This window comes from Phragmites australis, chromosome 21 (genome assembly GCF_958298935.1).
Source record: "Phragmites australis chromosome 21, lpPhrAust1.1, whole genome shotgun sequence".
In the NCBI taxonomy this organism is placed as follows: Eukaryota; Viridiplantae; Streptophyta; class Magnoliopsida; order Poales; family Poaceae; genus Phragmites; species Phragmites australis.
The window spans coordinates 25,900,808-25,921,770 of NC_084941.1; the positions used below are offsets into that span (position 1 = coordinate 25,900,808).

The following is a 20,963-nucleotide window of genomic DNA, read 5'->3' on the forward strand; positions in this document are numbered from 1 at the left end:
AGATATTCTTGGGTATAGATAGAAGCTTATCTCTTGTTTCTTTACGTGAGTATCACGTTTGTAATCAAGGATCGATCTCCTTCTGTACAAGCCACGAAGGAGGCTGTTTCCGCATCTTCTATAAAAGATGCGGCCCGAGACAAAGGGTTTAACGCTTCCTATCTTCTTCACATGGTAATCAGAGCCGGTTACCTCCGCAAACACATCTACAATGGTGTCTTCTTCATCCTCCATCACGGCTGCATCGCCTGTCCTTGGTCAGCTCGTCAGCGCGAAGCTCTCCAAGAGCAATCACCCGCTGTGGAAGGCCCAGGTGCTGGCGACCTTACGTGGTGCGCAGATGGCGCACTTCCTTGACACGTCTGCTAAGGCACCGGCGGACACGATTGTCATCACCAAGAACGACAAGGACATGGAGACTGTCCCCAACCCTGCGCACGCGCTGTGGGTTGCTCAAGAGCAGGAAGTGCTCAGCTACATTCTGTCCTCTCTCTCCAGAGAGATCCTCTCCCAGGTCGCTACCATGACCAAGCCGGCTGACGCGTGGAGCACAATTGAGGGTATCTTTGCCTCTCAATCCCGAGCGCGAGTGATCAACACAAGAATGGCACTGTCCACCACTCAGAAGGGTGCCATGTCTGTTGGCGAATACTTCGGCAAGATGAAGGGCCTCGCTGATGAGATGGCATCTACGGGAAGCCCCTCGATGATGAGGAGATCGTGTCGTACATCCTCTCCGGTCTCGATATCGACTACAATCCACTTGTGTCGGTTGTTGCTGCACGTGTGGAGCCTATCTCCGTTGGAGAACTGTATGCACAGATGTTGTCCTTTGAGATGCGCATGGACCTGCTACAAGGAGGTTTGCAATTGTCTGCAAATTCTGTGTCATGAGGGCGTGGTGTCCGGGGTCACGGCAATGGCTGTAGCCGTGGTGACTATTCAAGATCAGGCGGGAACGAAGGTTACAACACCAACAACTTCATGCCCAAGCCTACGTGCCAACTGCGTGGCAAGCTTGGACACACTGCCATCAAATGCTGGAAGAGGTTTGACACCTCTTTCACTGGAGAAGAAAGGAGTGTGGCATCGGCAATCACTTCGTATGGTGTCGACACCAATTGGTACACTGACACGGGTGCTACCGATCACATTACAAGTGAGCTCGACAAGTTGACTGTTCATGACAAGTACAACGGCAACGATCAAGTTCACACGGCCAGCGGTGAAGGTATGAGTATTAGTCATATTGGTCATACTACCGTTCACACCCCTACCCGTGATCTTTATTTAAATAATGTTCTTCATGTCCCTAAAGCCGAGAAGAATTTAGTCTCTGTTTATCGTCTTGCTACTGATAATCAGGCTTTTTTAGAATTTCACCCCAATTTCTTTTTGATTAAGGATCAGGCAACAAGGAAACTCTTCATCGCAGCAATTGTAGGGGTGGTCTGTATCCCTTGACATCCATTCCTTCTGGCTCAAGTAAACAAGTGTGTGGTGCTGTCAAGCTATCCTCGTCTCGATGGCACAGTTGTTTAGGCCATCCGTCGTCATCTATTGTTGATCAAGTTCTTAGCAAGAACAGTCTTCCTTTTTCTAAAGAGTCGAATAAAGAGTCAGTTTGTGATGCTTGTCAAAAGGCCAAAAGTCATCAGTTGCCTTATCCTAGATCATCTAGTGTTTCCAGTGCTCCCTTGGAACTTGTCTTTTCTGATGTTTGGGGTCCTGCTACTGATTCTGTTAGGAGACAAGAATATTATGTCAGTTTTATCGATGATTACAGTAAGTTTACTTGGATTTATTTGCTTAAACATAAGTCCGAGGTTTTCCAAAGATTTTATGAATTCCAAAATCTTGTTGAGAGATGGTTTGATCGTAAAATTTTGGCCATGCAAACTGACTAGGGTGGTGAATATCAAAGGCTCAATACCTTTTTCCAGCAAATTGGCATAGAACATCATGTCTCTTGTCCTTATGCGCACCAGCAGAATGGATCTGCTGAATGCAAACATCGTCACATAGTAGAAGTTGGTTTGTCTCTTCTTGCTCATGCTTCTATGCCTCTGAAATTTTGGGATGAGGCCTTCTTGACAGCCACCTATCTCATCAATCGCCTTCCTAGTAAGGTCATAGATAATGATATACCTTTGGAACATCTATTCCATGAAAAGCCTGATTATACGTCTCTTCGTGTCTTTGGATGTGCTTGTTGGCCCAATCTTCGCCCTTATAACTCTCGCAAACTGGTGTTTCATTCCAAACAGTGTGCCTTCTTAGGCTATAGCAATTTGCATAAGGGTTTTAAGTGTCTTGATATTTCATGTGGGCGTGTTTACATCTCAAGAGACGTAATATTTGATGAAACTATTTTCCCTTTCGCCCATCTTAATCCTAATGCCGGTGCTCGCCTACGGGCAGAAATTTCGTTGCTTTCTGCAATGCTCCAAAATCCATTAAGTATTGATCATGGGGATGGGTGTATAACTGACTAATCTTTGACTAATGCTCATCCTGCCCCTAACTTATCCTCGGACGAGGAAGGCTCTTCTGGTGGAGTTTTTGTGGAGGGAGATGCTTCTGGTGTGCATGCGTCAGGGGCCTCTCCAGGTCGTGCTAGCAGTACGGGAGACCCTGGTGGTGCTGCACATGGTGTGCACCATCTTCAAACATTATGAGCTATCATTTTCACCATCTCAACTTGGTGCTATAAAGCAAGTTTTTTGGCATGGTATGCGCAAGGTGTGCACCAGTAATTTTTTGGCATGCAACCACACAAGTGCTAGAAAGCAAATAATGTCTCAACTTGGTGCATGCATAATATAAGGATAAGCACAATTTTTCAATAAACAGATACCTTATTTCCGCTTCCAAGAGATGCCTGCTCAAATAAGTGATCACATATTCTTTCCCTTCACTTTCTTGTGTAAGAACAACACCTATCGCCACCTCTTGTGTAGAAACATATAGCCGAAACAGAATCCCGGCTTTGGGCACCCTATGTACAGGGGGTGTTGACAAGTACTTTTTTATATCATCATAGGCTTGTTTCTGTTCTGCCCCCAAAGTAAAATCGGCTTCTTTTTTCAACTGAAGTATAGGAGTGAATGTACTAACTTTGCCAGACAAGTTAGATATGAACCGCCTCAAGTAATTAACTTTTCCTAGCAACTTTTGAACATCTCTCTTTGATTGTGGCACCCCCAATTTGTCTATGGCTGCTATTTTACTAGGATCTATCTCTATGTCTCTGTCATGTATTATAAAACCCAAAAACTTGCCCGTTGATACACCAGAAGCACATTTAACTGGGTTCATCTTTAGACCATACCGACGCATCCTTTCAAAAGCTAAGTGCAAATCAGCGTAATGACTATCCATAGCATCCGATTTGACAACAATATCATCAATGTATATCTCTAAGATAACACTAAGCAAGTCATGAAAGATCAAATTTATAGCTCTGTGATAAGTAGCACCGGCATTCTTTAACCCAAATGTCATGACAACCCACTCGAATAGACCAAAAAAACCCAGGCAACGAAAGGCCGTTTTAGACATATCTTCCTCGACCATGAAAATTTGATTATAGCACACATTGTCATCCAAAAAACTAATGACTCTATGACCCGAAGCATCATTAATCAACATATTGACGATAGGCATAGGATATTCATCTTTGGGAGTAGCTTTATTTAAATCTCTAAAATCGATGTATACTCTCAACTTACCACTATTTTTCTTCTCGCCTGGGACAATATTAGATATCCATTCAGCATACCTACAAGGATGAATAAATCCCACAGCGAGCAACTGGCTTATCTCTTCTTTGATTCGCCCATACATGTTAGGATTAAACTTTCTAGCACATGCTCTACAAGCTCACGGCTCTACAAGCTCACGCCTAAAACCATATTTTATAGGAAGCACATGCTCTACAAGCTCACGACGAAGTCGCGGCATCTCATGATACTCCCAAGCGAAACAATAAATATATTCCTTAAGCAACGCAACTATTTCATTTTTTTGGACAGCATGCATATTTTTGTTCACAAATGTCGCCGTAGGAACAGTACCATCCCATATATCTACCTCTTCTAATGGATCAACTGATGAAAAACCTTGTCCTAGCTTTTCTACTTCATCAAAATCATCAATAGTCTCACAAATATCATTCTTTTCAGACCAATATTGCTCCACACGCTGCTGCAACCAATTGAAATTACTTTATTTATCCATTTATAACATTACATTGCTAAGCCAAGATGAAGAAATCGACTGTATAGACATGGGTACAAAACCATCCCTAGTGACACTAAGAAATCATAGCCCGAAAGATCTTTACCGGATAGACATTGCACATTTCCATGTTACCAATCTACTGAAGCATCGGCTAAAGCAACAAAAGTCAATGTATCCGCAAGGATAATCTCTACCTCATTGTCTACCCATTGAATTAAGAATTGGTGCAAACTAGAAGGTATACAATGATTTCCATGAATCCAATCATGGCTCAACAACACATTGTAATTACCTTGCACATCAGTGACAAAGAAAGCCACAGGCACCATCTTGCTCCCAATGGTAAGCTCCATGGAGATTACACCCTTAGCCTCCGTAGGATTGCCGGTGAAGCCATTAAGCACCAAATTTGTCTTTACGAGCTCATTGTCTTCTTTTCCTAGCTTCTTGAAAACCGAATATGGCATTAAGTTCACAGTAGCTCCACCATCAACCAACATTCTAGAATTCGGCCTTCCATCAATATGTCCTTTAACATACAATGGCCTTAAATGTCAGCTCGATTCTTTAGGCTTCTCAAATATGTCTTCATTCGGACCAAGATTTAGTTGAGCAACCTCCTCATCAATAGCTCTAAATTCTGAAGGCAAAACAAAAACCATATTGACATCCATACCATCATGAGGTGGAGTATCATCTCTAATTACTGGAGAGTCTTCTAGCATATCATCTTCATCATCACTAGGTGTCACAATAGGCGCTACAGTTTGCTTCTCTCTCCACTCTTGCCGAATAGGCAACATCGGCTTAATCTCATTAAAGACTGCATCTCTCACCTTTTCAGTTTGAGCTTCTCCCAACTCTTGCTTGTGTAGCCTTTTCTCTTTTGGGAGTGTGAAAGACCTCTAGGACACCATTGGGGATGCGGTTTAGTTCCAGGCAGCAAGGACACTTTCTTCTCAACCTTCCGATCACCCGAACTATCGATCGGCGTGGCACTAGAAGCGGTTTCTTCAACTTTTGGCGCCATGGACTGTTGTGCTACTGTAGGTGGTGCCATTTTGAGCCCGAGATCAGTACCAACCGCCTCTATAACTTCCTCTTTGTTGCTGCCACTCGAACCGCTACTAGCCGATTGTTTTTGCACTTTGTCTACATCAACAACTGGCTGTTTTCCCTTCTGTTTCAGATCTAATTTCTCATTAGAAATACTTGTATTCTTCACTCGATAAACCTTTTTAACCTTTTTCCTATCTCTCCCATCATTTGACCGATTTCTTGAATCAAATCGGCCTTGTCTAGAATGAGATAGTCTATCGAATGCCGATTGCTTTGGTGCTGTCCATCCTGGATGAAATGGTGCAAACGGCATAGGAGGTGGCACCCAAGGTCCACACCAACTCCACGGCAGAAATTGTGGACACATCATAGGAGGAGGCCCCCACATCATAGGCATTGGTGGCTCAAAAGGAGGAAATGGAGCTGCTGCAATATTGTCCTCCCATTGCCTTTTCCTTCCTCCAAACTCATGCTTTGGAGGTGATCTTGAACGCTTAAGGGTATTTGGCCGGTTGCTTCCTTTTTGGCCGGCCTTGCCACTCTCATACTTAGCCAAAAGTGCACTAAATGTAGGTTTTGGCTTTTCAAGCTTCTTAGTGACCTTGCTCTTGTTTTCATTCACCTTCCAACGGCCAACTTCTGGACTTTTATGTTTGATCATCCTTGGCCTCACATTATCCTCACCAATGATCACATCCTTCCATTTAGTATATTCAGCTTGAGATGGTCGAACCAATACTTTCTTCCCCTCAAAGTTCACCATGTTGACAGGGAATGGATCATTATCTAGCTTCATCTTTGGACTTTCAGCAAATTTCAATCGTCCTTCATTTATTGCCGATTGAACCTATCGAGGAAGACATTACAATCATCAGTAGCATGAGAATATGAATTATGCCACTTACAATATGCACGCTTCTTAAGCTCCTCAAGTGGTGGAATAACATGGTTAGGAGACAAACTAATTTGCTTTTCCTATAGTAAAAGATCAAATATCCTATCACATTTAGTAACATCAAATGTGGATTTCATCTCTTCATCTCTTCTTGCCGATTCTTTTGCAGAGTCAGCCTTAAAGCGGAGCATACAAATGGTTTAGACTTAGATTTCCACGCCCACTCAGCTACACACATGTCTACAATCTCATCATTCGATGAATCGTCCTCATATTCAACTACATTAACACCGGGACAATCCACTCTGTTCTTTTCGCTAAATTTGTGGACTTTTCTATACTCTTTAGCATGGCTTTCTTGAGCCAGAGCCCGCTGCAAGACTTGGTTTACATCTGAAAATTCTTGCCCCTCTAACCTTTCTTTGATGTGTGGATGCAAACCGGCAAAAGCTAACTCAGCTAAATGTCTATCGGAGAGAGACACATTAAAACATCGGTTTTTAGTATCCCTAAACCTTCTAATATATTCAGAAATAGACTCATTATACTTTTGTGTAACCGATGTTAAGTGAATTAATCTCAACTCCATGTCTCCGGTATAGAAGTATTCACGAAACTTTTGCTCAAGTTGCGCCCATGTATGAATAGAATTAGGTGCAAGTGAAGTAAACCAAGTAAATGCATTGCCGGAAAGTGATAAAGGAAATAAACGCAATCTACAAGCATCACTACTACCGGCTTCACCACATTGTGCAAGAAATTGTCCTACATGCTCCATTGTGGTTCTACCATCCTCCCCATTAAATTTGACAAAACCAGGCACCTTAAACCCACGGGGATATGGAATTGTATCATAATGATCAGGGTATGGCTTTTGATAAACACGTGATCTACCTTTAAGTGCTACCCTAAAATGCTCCCTCGGGATACTAGTCATTTGCTCTTTAATACTTTCAGGCCCTAAAAGTGTTTCGGCTATGGGCCGATTAGGTGACACATTAGCATATTGCTACGGCCTAAAAGGTTGTGATTGTGGTGTATCATGAGAGTGTGAAACTACGGGCTGCATATATGAAGTATTTGGTGAAGGCACATTAAAATAAGTATCCGGCAATAGACCATAAGGGATGCCGGTACCTTGTGGAGGTATGGGATGTGTACTATATACCATGGTATTGTATGGAACTAGTGGCATGCTTGCTCAAATCTCATTAACTCGGCTAGTAGTTGCACGTGGAACCAAGTTAGTTGCACTAGCTGAAGCATTTGGCATTGGAAAAGCAAATGACGTGACTTCCGGTTTAATAGCATTAGGTGTAGTAAATGGTGGTGTCACGGCATTAGCCAAACTCATAACATTAGTTCAGCTATGAATCTACTGCATCGGCATGTCTTGTTGTATATGCATAGGCGGTACACACTTTGCAAATGAATCCACAATACCTTGCTGAATTTTAGTATCATTGTTGGAATTTGAAGTGCTAGCATCATGCAATTGGGGCTGTTTTTTTACCTTTTTCATCTTGCAATTCAATAACCAAAGCCCTAACACGACTAGTTAGCACATGATCTAAATTTTTTACCAATGCTTCATAATTATTAAACATAGCAGCACCAACGGATTGGTCAACCATATGAGCGATTTGTTCTTGCAAAGCGTGAGGGGAATCACTTACATTGGGCTTTACCTCATGTTTCACGTGGACGATTGACGTTGGATCACTCTTCTTGATGACGTCTTGTGTTGTTTTCTGATAGCATGCGAGCATGATCTTCTCCACCTCCCGCTTTTGAGCTTCAATAGCTTGGCAATCTTCCTCGGGAAGCTCTTCAAGCGTTGGTGATATAATGTTGTCGGTGTTGATCTTGGCCTCCTCTCTAGCCATGGCGCAGCAGCTCAGGAGGTGAGCAGTAGCCGAAACCCTACATGAAAATGCTGATGAAGAACCAGAGATTCTCCCCAGCGGAGTCGCCAATTTGTGTTGGTGCGAATTTGTGCAATCCACGCAACACGAATCCATCCTGGATAACTATTGCTTTTCGCAATGACATGCGACTTGTTTACGAGCAAACAAGCAAAGATTTTGACTGACAACCTTGAGAGCCGCTGCCCGGACGATTTACAAGCAAATTGACAAAGAACTATTGCCCAATCCATGGGAAATTGAAGCAACAATGAAGAACTACCCTAAAACTACCCTAATGTGCAGGAAAGTAAAGGAGAATGAAAATAGATGCAATTGTTGCGATTGACTGAGTTGCTGCAATCAGCCTCCACCCCTTCAACTATATAGGGCGGCTTGGGCTTTGCCATTATGGAAATAGGACTCTCGACCCTAAAACCAACGCAAACACGTCTTGTTCGGCCAAAAACATGAAAAGAATCTGAACAGATCTACAAATCCAACTCGAGTTAGACTCGGACTGAACGCCGGATGGTCTGGTGAGAACAAACTTTTAATCACCGGACTATCTGGTGAGTTCAACTCGGCTAAACTCTAAATCCTTTCTTAATGTACACCGGATAGTCCGGCACTCAATTTGCACGCACCAGAGCATTGCGCCGGACTAAATTTTTGAAAGAGCAAACTCTCTGCAAGTTTTGCCATTTGAGCTCATCAGATGGTCCGACACTACGAAGGATAACACACCGGACTAATTCTTCCAGAGAGCAAACTCACTGCTCAAAATTGTCATTACGCTCACCAGATAATCCGACGCTTCACGGATGTTCTCACTGGAAGATTTCTTCAAGCGAGAAAAACTTCCTGCACAAACTATCATTGAACTCACCAGATATTTTGGTGTATTCACCGGATCATACACCGGACTAATTTTTCTAGAGAGCAATTCTCTCTATAGGAAATCGTCCTTGACTTCATCGGAAAGTCCGGTGGCACTCCGAAACCTTCACCGGACTATTGTCCAATACTTCAAAACCCTCTACAGAAACCTATTCTACACACCAGATAGTCCGGCGTTTACTAAATGCCTCATCGGACTAATTCTTGCAGAGAGCATGTTTTCATCAAGGATTAAGCTATGAGCACCGGATAGTCCGGCATTTGCATCGGAGCACTCGCCAGACCAATTTGTACAGAGAGCATATTTTCTGCATGAAGTCCCCTTCTATTCACTAGATAGTCCGGTGATGACACAGCCTTAATCACTAGACTATCCAGTGTCTAAAAAAAAATCTGGCTGTGCCATTTTTGCTATCAACACATGGGCTGTGCTGCAGCGGCAGGAACATCATCATATGGTTGTGTCGGCATGTACTCCTTTTGAGCGGGCGGCCAAGGAGATTTTTACCTGGTTTGCATGGCAATCTAGACTTCGGATTGAAGCTCCTCAATAGTCCGCAAATTGTCTTTTTATCCCTTTCTTTTTGTTTCATTCTTTTTTGTGGTCGTGTGCATCCATGTTATGCAGAAGTCGGAAGTGTACTCTTATGTGGTTGTATCGCCTCGATGTAACGCTAAGGGTCGATAAAGCTTCCTTTATCAAAAAAAAAAAAATGATCCATAGTGAAGAACTGCAGCCTGAGCACAAGATAACTGACCGCAGGATGAGATTCAACCGTGCATGGACCATGCTTACACAAGAAGGGGAAGAGAGGAAGATCATAGTTGCAATTGACAACCACAAAGATTGGATGAGAAACTAGTCCCGAAAGCAAACGCCATGCAACTGAACAATGCAATGTTAACTGTACTACTAGTGTTTTTACTTTGCCAGTGAGGCCAGCTGAAGCAATGGGCTGCCTCGGGTTACAAGACCTTAAGGCGCAATTTGCCTTCTTCTAGTCACAGCAACAGCACCGGAAGCCGGGAGGTGCACGCGCTGCTCGTCTGCTTCATGCACCAACCTCCTCATCGATCCTTCACTTCCTGCCACGTCTCTCCCCTCACCCTCACCTACGCAACTGCCTTCCATGAAGCTGTTCCAGTCGGACCTACAAGTTCCTGGGCAGCTCTTCGAGGCAAGAACATATTCGATTGGTTTTATCACGGAGGGGGAGGGGAAGTGAAAGAGTTAACTACCATGGAGATGAAGAGGACGCTGCGAATTGAAGAGGGGAGGTGTTGACTCAAAAATACACCACGCCAAACACTGAGCACCTCGTGTGCAAAACCAAACCGGAAATTCCTGTCAAGATCGGATGTTCTGGTCCTGATAATCGGAAGTTCTGATCTGTGTATCCGATGGGCAGCACCTAGGAAACCCTAGTCATGGCGCTACGCCATTGGACCTTCATCGTTACCCACGCTCGGGACGGACCCTGTCAGAGTGTAGATGGCCGGTGGCTTGTCCTTGGTCATCGAGATCAAGAATGGAAAGCAATGGAGGTTGGAAAAGAGGATTGGGGCAAAAAGAGGTGAAAACAAAAATATAAAGTAAATTGTATTTGATCGATTGGATGTTGGATCCCTCAATCGGTCATGGCCCTTTATATTTATAGGGAGGGTTGGATTTGCCCCATTTTGAGTCGGGATCTATCAAAACTCGTTTTCAAATACGACTCGATCACTTCACAAAAATCCGGATCTGACTCGGATCGGATGTTCCGATCGCCTGAACAGATGTTCCGATTCACATCGGAATGTCCGATTTTTTCAAGCAAGGACCTTTCAGTTTGGTGGAAAATAATTAATCGGATGTTCCGATACGATCAGAATGTCCAATTTTTCTAAACATAGAGCTTTCGGTTTGGAAAAAATATTTCACCGGATGTTCCGATCTCGACATCGAATGTTCCGATCTGTTAAAACTTCCAGCTCCGAAACTCTTGCAAAATATGTCAATTTTGGTCATGAACACATACCCCCTGTTTTTTGGTGAAGCTTGCTTACCAAAAAACATATTTTCACCCTTTCTACCTTTCTTAGGGTGATGATCAAGACATCAGCCATGAATATCCTTCAGGACGATGGTAACTAATACATCGGCCACACTTCTTTACTTATTGACAAATAGCTTCTTTTGGTCCCAAATCCAATTGAGCCACTTCACCTCCATCCATAGCACAAAATTCCGAAGGTAACATAAAAATCATATTGATATCTATACATTCGGTCGGTGAAGCATCATTAGCGCGCACCGGCGAATCACCATAGTCAAGCAATTCTTCATCTTCCTTGTCATCTTGCATAGGTACCGGCGTTGTTGTTGGCGAAGGGGCTGCTATAGGAGCTATTATGGCATCTAGCTTTGGTCTCCACATTTGCTTCACGGGTTGCATTGGTTTGACCTCATTGAAAGTATCATCCCAGAATTTTTCAGCTTGTTGCTCCATCAATTCTTGATTGCACAACTGCTGCAATCTTCTCTTTTTTATATGAGATAAGCCTGAGGGACACCACCTCGGCTGTAGTTATTTAGAAAGTGGCTTACTACTGCTTGCTTCATGATCATTAGTCTTTGAATCAACTTGGACAGCAGTAAGCACATGTTTATATTTGACCAAATTGTTACTAAAGACAATCGGTCCTTTGCCAAGTTCTTTAGTGACCACTTTCATTGAACCAATCTCAATAATATCAGCAGCAGTGGTCCTTTCTTTATCAACATTAGAATCTGTATTTTGAGAAGAAAAAACACTCCCCATGGCCCGGTATATTTTCTTCACAACTTTGGCATGTTGAGTTTCACTAGACCGATTTATTGGCCTCAATCGTTCATGGACAGGATGTGATATTCTATCAAATACCGGCTTATGTGGTACTTCCCATCCCGGATAAAAAGGAGAAAATTGCATAGGAGGAGGCGGCATCCACATACCATTATATCCCCACATTGGGCAAGGAGGAAAAGGCATCGGAGGAAGCATCCACGGCAATGGCGGCGACAGACCAAGTGGCACTCTTGGTTGATGATGATTATGCCTTGCCTTGAAGGTGATCTTGGTCGTTTAAACCCGCTTGGCCGGTCATATGTATTTGGATAGCCTTGTCTTTCTCATATTTAGACAAAAAGTTGATTGAAAGTGGGCTTAAATTTCTCAACCTTGTCATGTTTCTCCGCTTCATTGACTTTCCACTTGCCGACCTCCGAGCTCTTTGGCTTGATCATCCTTGGTTTAGCATTGACATGCCCTGCGGTGGTTGAAGTATTCACCACAATCTTGACTGATTCTTTACCTTTGTGAGTTTTCTCAAGCAACACTTCTCTTATCAACTTCTTGTTCTCCCCCAAAGGTTGAGGCCTTTCTTCACCAATGATTACATTTTTCCCTTTAGTTGATTCAGCTTGAGTTGGCCTAATTAATATGCTCTTGTTTTGGAGATCAACCATGTTAACCGGGAATGGTTGCTTGTCCACTTGCATCTCCGCAAATTTCAATTATCCTTCATTAATGGCCGATTGAATCTGTCGATGAAAAATATTGCAATCGTTAGTAGCATGAGAATAAGAATTATGCCATTTGCAATAAGCTCGCCTCTTTAACTCGTATAACGGAGGAATTACATGACCTTGAGGCAGCTTAATCTATTTTTCCTGTAGCAAGTGATCGAAAATTCTATGGCACTTTGTTACATCAAAAGTAAAATTAATTTCTTCTTCCCGATTCTTAGGATGCATCGGCTTAAGAGCAGAGCAAACGAATGGTTTAGACTTAGAAAACCAAGTTCGTTCGGCCACACACACCTCAATGTCATCATCATCTGAACTTTCAAAGTCATATTCAAGCATGTGAACATTAGGATGATCAACTCTATTTTTGTCATGAAACTTCTGAAAACTCCTAGATTCCTTAGCACGGCTTTCTTGAGCCAGAGATTTTTGTAACACTTGACTAACATCTAGGAAATCATGACTTTCTAGCATTTCTTTTAAATGAGAAAGTGAACCAGAATAAACTAGATTAGCCAAGTCTCTATCAAAAATTATCAAATTAAAACATCGTTTCCTTCTCTCTCTAAACCTTCGAATATAATCAGCAATAGGCTCATTATGCTTTTGTTTAACCGATGTTAAATGTGACAATCTAATCTCAGTATCCCCAGTATAAAAATACTCATTGAATTTTTGCTCTAATTGAGACCACGTATAAATAGAATTAGGTGCCAGAGAAATAAACAAGTAAATGCAGGGCCAAATAATGATAACGAAAACAATCTCAGTTTTAACACATAGCTAGCACTAGCTTCACCACACTGCAAAATAAATTGGCCAACATGCTCTAAAGTGGTTCTAATACCGTCATCTCTAGTGAACTTAGTGAACTCAGGCACCCTAGACCCTATAGGATACTGAACATTTTCATAGAAATCAGGGTATGATTTTTGATACGCACATGCTCTACCTTTGGGCTCTACCCCAAACTGCTCTCTGAGAACACTAAACACTTGCTCTCTAACATTTTCAGGGCCCGTATATGGCTTGGTCGTAGGCCGAGTGGATGTCCCATCAGTTGGGTTCTGTGGCCTAAAAACATTGGGCTGTGGTGTTTCATAAGTATTAGTATGGTTCAACTATGTACTTGTTATATGCGGCAGAGAATTATTGAGAGTAATAGTAGGTAGTGGACCATATGGAATGCTAGAACCTTGAGGTGGCACAGGAGGTATACTGTATGCTACAGTATGGTACAAAGGTATTTGCAAATTTGCTGAATTTTCTCCTATACTAGTGTAATTGCCAACATTAAGAGCACCCGAATTAACTATATTAGCATTTGCATATGATGAAGGCATAAGGGCTGCAGATTCGGGTATACCAGTGTTTGGAATAGTATGTGGTGATGCACTATGACCAACCGAACTTAACGCATTAGTTCAGCTATGAATATGTTGCACCGGCACACTCTACGGTGTAACTCTAGATGGTGTACCTGATGCCGATGCATTAACAAGCAAGGAGTCATGCTGAACGCTGCTATCACTGCTACCATTAGCATGAGGCAAAATGGGTTGTTTTTTATCTTTTTCACTTTGCACTTCAAAACCAATAACCTTAAGACGACTAGGTAACAACCTATCCAAGGCATTAGACACAGTCGCACCTACTTGTTGATCAATCATCAAAGCAATTTTCTCTTCAGTAAGAGGTGTGTTACTTACAATGGGAGTTACCTCGGGCTTGGTATTGATAGGCGTGAAATCTCCTCCCTTCCGGATGACGCCCTGTCTCGTCTTTTCGTAGTGCGAAGCAAACGCCTTGTCAAACTCCATCTTGTGCTTTTCATATTCTCGTCTTTTCAAACTCCTCATCTAGCTCTTCGATGGTAGGCACAATGACGTTGTCAGGGTCGACTTCAGATCTGTTCGTCATGGCTAGGGTTTTAAAATTTGGCTAGAATATAGCCAAAAATTTCTTCCCCAGTGGAGTAGCCAAAAGTGTGTTGAGGCGAAAAGACGTCACGCTAAACACCAAGCACCTCGTGTGCAAAACCGAACTAGAAATTCCTATCAGGATCGGATGTTCCGGTCCAGACGGATCGGAAGTTCCTATCTGTGTATCTGACAGGCAGCGCCTAGGAAACCCTAGTCGTGGCATTACGCCGTTGGACCTTCATCGTCACCCACGCTCGGGAGGGACCCGTCAAAGTGTAGATGGCCAGCGGTTTGTCCTTGGTTATCGAGATCAAGAACGGGAAGCAATTGAGGTTGGACAAGAGGATTAGGGTAAAAAGGGGTAAAAACAAAAATATAAAGTAAATTGTATTTGATCGATTAGATGTTGGATCCCTCAATCGACTATTGCCCTTTATATTTATAGGGAAGGTTGAACTTGCCCTGTTTTGAGTCAAAATCTATCAAAACTCATTTTCAAATCTGACTCGATCTCTTCCCAAAAATCTGGATTTGACTTGGATCGGATGTTCCGATTGCCCGATCGGATGTTCCGATTCACATCGGAATGTCCGATTTTTTCAAGCATGGACCTTTCGGTTTGGTTAAAAATAATTAATCGGATGTTCCGATGCAGTCGGAATGTCTGATTTTTCTAAACATAGAGCTTTCGGTTTGGAAAAAAAATATTTAACCGGATGTTCCGATCTCGACATCGGATATTCCGATATGTTAAAACTTCCTGCTCTAAAACTCTTGCAAAATATGCCAATTTCGGTCATTAATAGGAGGGGAAGGGGAAGAGGAAGAGGAAGAGGACGCTGCCTTGGTGTTTACTGCCTTGCAGAGGGGAGGAGACGCGACGTTTGGACTGTCTCCGCACGCGCACATAACTGCCTTTTCCTTTTCTTTTCACACTTTTTCTCTCCGTCTTATCGCCGATGCTCTTCATACTGGCCATATATGGACCCGACTCAGAAAATCCTCCACACAGTGAATCCTCAGCCCGATCGATACTTGGGACAACTCTATACACTGACGACGCTGCACACTTTTTTGTAGAACTTACAGAAGATGTTGTGCCGGAAGCTAAAGAGCTCATGACCAACATTCAGAAATCTTAAATTTACACCATCAGGTGCCAATTCCAAGGGAACATTTGCTGGTTCCCGTGCAAGCACCTAGGCCTCCCTTGCATACATGAACTTGAGCAGAGCCCCACGTCTATGGTGGCAATGGTAACAGTGGGCAGTGGAACAACCACAACAAACCGTGGTCAGCAATGTAGCATGATGGAGAAAGAATTGTTCAGATTATGCAGATGCATCACGATCGGCAATGAGAAAAAAAAAACAGCTTCTGGCATGACCGGTGGTCAGGGCAACAACAACTACACCAGTCAGTCATGCACAAAAGCGAGGATCAAAAAATGGTGGTCTGAAATGATTGGACACCCCGCTAACAACAAACAGAGATCATGTGGTCTCTTATGTCGGTCGCATGGAACCTGTGGAAGGAAAGATGCTGCACAATTATCCCTTCTTATCATTCAAGAAGTGAACACGCTTCGGATAACTGTATCCCTTTGTTTTAGAGTTGAGTTCCGGTGGGTTTTCTATACAAATTCTGGTACAAACGGCCTGGCAATAGTCATGGTCTAACTCCTATAAATAATCTTTGCTAATGAAACCTAAAAAAAGGCATATGTACAGTGGGTAATCACATCATTCATCGATGCCAGTAGTCAAAAAATCAGTATGCCCGATACAACTGCAAAATTAATATATATGGAGAAAAAGCAAGCTCGACCCTAGAGATAATTGAGGTAAGTTGTTGCATAGATTTAATTTGATCCTTTTGAGGTTAATTTGCTTGCCTGTACGAAGGAAGACTGCTACGTTTTGTGGGGAAGTGTTGCACAGGAAAAGCTCTTGATAAAGTTGAATTTCATGGAGGTAAAAGTCTTAAATATGCAATGTTATCTATTCTGAATGTTTGGAAAAATCTTGAGAGTCTATTTTGTAAATTGTATAGGGTTTGAGGCAATTGTAGATCAGTTGGATGTGAAGAATCCGTTGTTTGCATCCTCTGAAGCGTTTGATCATAGTAATGGTTGGGAAGAAGTGAAACAGTTGCTTCAACAGGTAAAAAAGAAAAAAAAACTTGACACAAATAATTATATCAAATGTATATGAATCACCCCATTTTTCTCTTGAAGTTATTTGGACATCCGGATGAAGAAGAAATGCGTGAAGATTATGACTATATGTTTGCATTTACACGGTCTGGGGAGGTACTCCACTTCTGCATTTTCAAGATACTCTATGGAGGGCTTGGCTTGATGACTTCTGAGAATTGTCCTGAACTTGTTTGTATTAGAGACTTGCATTAATACAACTTTACCGATTTAGAAGATAGCACCAGAAAATAAGAAGTTTTTATGGAGCATTTTTTTACTATAGCATGTATATAATAAAAGTATTTTCATGCACCTCCATAGCAAAGATACTTCAAATATGAAAAAATTGAGGCTGGAAGAGGTGTCTACTTCATTTATTCTTCAGCCGTTGGAGACCTATCGCTCAGCTGAAATAGAGAATGACTCTACAAAATATGTTTTTCGGGATGAGGAGAGACTGATGTTTGAGGTATGACCCTATACCTTCTTTTTTTTTTCCTCACTTTTCCTAATATTATCTATATTTAATAAAAGAACAGAGAGAAGAACGTATCTATTGCCCCATGGTGCAAAACTCCACACTCTTGGAAAAAAAACAATTTGGTGATGTTCAATACAATATTATCAAGCATATCAGAAAATTTCAACGGATAACATGTTGTGTATAAGGAGAAACAATAAAAAGGGAAGATTCAATTATCTAATTTTCTATTTTCTTGATAATATTGTGTTCTGTATCATCAAATTATTTGACACTTTTCATGTCTATTTGTAGGCTTTTTCAAGAGTTTGGAGCACCAGAACACAATAGTTCTAGATATTTTTTTTTTGGCTGAGAGGCCTTCTAGCTAGGGAGAATCAACTTTTGAATGATTCTAGAGAATTCCCAAAGTTTCACAAGAGAGATATTTTGCATGGAATATCCTAGGGCATACAAATTAGTTTGCCTCAATTACATGTAAGGAAAAAAAAGCTAAAATAAGATATTTTTTAATACAATTCTAGAATTCAGATATTTAAGTTAGAAGGTCATGTGTTTGTGTGACGTGGCAAGAAACCCACGGTCATGTAGTACTATAAAAAAGGGTTCCCTAAAAAAGCTTTATAAATAGGGGTTCCCTCTTACCATGCATAGAAGCCATGGCGATTCCACTGACAATGGTAACTTGTTAGATGAAGTTACTGTTGTTACAAGAAAGTTTGACTTGATTAAGCTCTTACTTATAAGAAACTTATTTTATTAAGTCTACACCTCTTAGTTAAATGATGTAATAGAACATGATCACTATAGATGTAGCTTGTTAGATGAAGTTACTGTCATTAAAAGAGAGTTTGACCTGATTAAGCCCTTACTTATAAGAAACTTATTTTATTGAGTCTACACCTCTTCCTAACTTATTTTATTTTCTCATGAGTGGAGGTTAGACTCCGGGGCTACAAACCATATGTGTGGAGGACGTTCATGGCTCAAAGATACGAGACCAATTCTTAACGAAAAGCTTAACTACTTTCGTAATGCAGCCAATAAGAAAATAAAACTAGTTGAAATTGGTGACATTATAAGCCAACGAATTTGGCTTTATAATGTGTACCTATGCGATGACTTAGAAGAGCTCAAACTATATGTGTTTGTTGGTCAACTAACAAATGGCGGGTACGACATTCTTCAATGGTTCTATTTTGGAAAGATGCAGAACTGGTAACCATATGAAGGAGACACTTGGGAAGGAATATAGTGTAGCTAAGGTAGCTTTTGAATAATGTCTTTTGTTTTCCTTATTGTGTACTATGCTTGATTTGTTAATTCTGTAGGCTAATTGGGTCCTCGACTCAGGTTCTCCATATCATATTACTGGAGAAGTTGCATTGCTGACTAAGCGATGGAATTTGAAGAAAACTAAAAACAATTATGCTACCTGGTGGAGGACATGCGCCCTGCGATGTGGACGGCAATGTACCACTTAAATATTTCCAATTAGAGAAAGTTTACTACTGCCCAGACTAGCCAATGTGATCTCAGTACCCAAGCTAAACATCATGGGCCACAACTTCTATTGCTCATGGGATAAATGCCACGTATACAAAGGAGAGGACTTTCTGGTGGGTTTAGCCCATATTGATGGTGGTGACGGTAACTATTAAGTTGAGTTCTTGCACTCAACAGAGTGAAAACTTGTGTACAAAAGATGCTTTACTCCAAAAGCAACAATATCAGTGACAAATTCCTATTTGCATGTGTTGTTGGTGTCTCGGGTTATATATGCTATCTCAATCAGCTAAAGCAGGCAATCAGAGAAAACACGACCTTCTGCCACTAAAATGTTCAGCCTCTCAGCCTTGCACGAAACTTTGTATCCCATTTGCAAGCGCTCCCTTATGTTATTTTCCCTTTTCCTCATTTTATCCCGTGTTTCTTTCTCTCCGAATAGCTGCTTTTCTCTTTCAGTTTCTAGTGAAAAGGCAGTTCACAGAAGCAGATTTTCCAGTCCTGGAATCACGTGCAACAAATGTGAAGTTAGCGGTCAATACAATTGGATCTGTTGGGCAAGAGAATCTAAGATAAGTCAGATAAAAGCAAAAGAGCCCAAACCGACCAATATAGGGACACCCAAGCAAAACAATTTCTTTGCCAAGGGTCCAAACATTACCAATGAAATTTAGAACCCAATGGTGGAGCATCCAGGACTACCGGTTTGAAACAGAACTAGAACCTTGTAGTGAAAAATGTGGGACTAATGGTATGAAATGAAATTAGATTTGTAGATCCGCTCCATTTTCATTGTCTTTTGATGACTAGGATGCCATATCAGCACGTGCTACCTAATAGGAGTCCACCTCAACAGTTTTGGGTCAATGAGTGTTTTGCATTAGTTTGAGAGTTTGAGGATGAAGATCACATGATTCTGATTGAAAGTCAAATTAATCTCTACTATATAAAGTAAGAGTTAGTCGTGCTTGCCACCACTGTATCTAATAAAAAACCAGATAAAAACCGGATGTGAAACCCAGCAACGGAAAAAAAATCAAAAGGCATGCTGAAAATATATACTAAAAGCCTCCAGAAATTCCTCCCACGCCTCCGCCTCGCCGCGTGCCTCCGCCCACCCCCCCCCCCGACGTTGTCCCCACCCTCCGCCACCGCCACCTCTGGAAGCTCCCCTCCCCCCGTGCGCCCCACCAGATGAGGTTCTGCTCTGGCTCGACCCGCTGGAGATCTGCCAACTCGCGCGTCTCAACCACACGTTCTGCGGCACCGCGGGGGCAGACTTTGCGTGGGAGGCCAAACTGTCGGAGAACTATAGGTACCTGATAGAGTTCGTCGGGTGCGGGAGGAGGGGAAGCGGAGGAGGCAGCGGGCCGGGAAGGAGATATACGCAAGGCTCACCAGGTCTGTGCCTTTCGGTGACAGCACGAAGGTGATTTATTTTCCTTCTTCTGCTTATATATGATTATCTACGTGATTTCTTGTGATTTTTATTACGTGATTTGAGATTTTATGAGCGGTTTCTGTGTTTAATTGGAGAATTGGAATCCGTCTTCCTTTAACCGGTCTTCTTTTCGCTGCTCATGCCTGAGTCCTGCCTTGTGTTGAAACCTGAAGCATTTTTTGAGTCAAATAAAAGTTTAGCGAGGAAGTAATATATACTGGTAATTTTGCTCTTCATAAGTTCATAGTAACTTTTTTACCGTGGGAAGTTGCGTTCTTTCTTTTCAAGAACTCAAATTAGAGGTAGGAGATGGTTCTTCAAAAAATGGGATTACCCATCTTTGGCTTAAAAATGATTTAAACTGCTGTCCTTTGTTGCCCTGCATAGGAAGCTTGCAAATTTTTAGGTGTTAGAAGTTTTTTTTGGTTTCGGTAGAAAAACAAATGCTTGCTAAATTTTATGCTTTTGGTAATTGTAGGAATTCTGGCTGGACAAGAGCAAAGGTAGGATTTGTATGGCGTTATCTTCTAAAGCACTGGTGATAACTGGGATTGATGACAGAAGATACTGGCAACACATGCCAAGTTCAGAATCAAGGTGAATATGGCTTTAAGCAGGGTCGTCCTCTGAAAGTTGGAGGCTATCTCAAGCAGGTATTCTTTTGAGAAGGATGCCTCCTGGTAAGCAATTCCTCATAGGAGGATTGCTGATATGAAGATGGTTGCTCCGACTGTGTAAGGACCAAATCATTGAGCTGCTGTGCTAAGCCATCCCGTGTAACCATACGTCATGTATGGGCAGAACTTGATCCCACACCCCATTAGCTGAGCTCAGTACCCACCATGGAGGTAGGGGTGCAACAGGAA

The 20,963-nt window shown here is 42.1% G+C and overlaps 1 non-coding gene and 1 pseudogene across 1 annotated transcript; both read left to right on the forward strand.

Moving 5' to 3' along the window:
- Positions 1-699: 699 nt before the first annotated feature.
- Positions 700-838, forward strand: LOC133904185 (small nucleolar RNA Z247). Its single transcript, XR_009907420.1, has one exon. It is a non-coding gene; the product is annotated as a small nucleolar RNA Z247 (small nucleolar RNA).
- A 16,971-nt stretch (positions 839-17,809) lies between these two features.
- On the forward strand, positions 17,810-20,711 carry LOC133903276 (F-box protein PP2-A13-like; annotated as a pseudogene).
- The last annotated feature ends 252 nt before the right edge of the window (positions 20,712-20,963 follow it).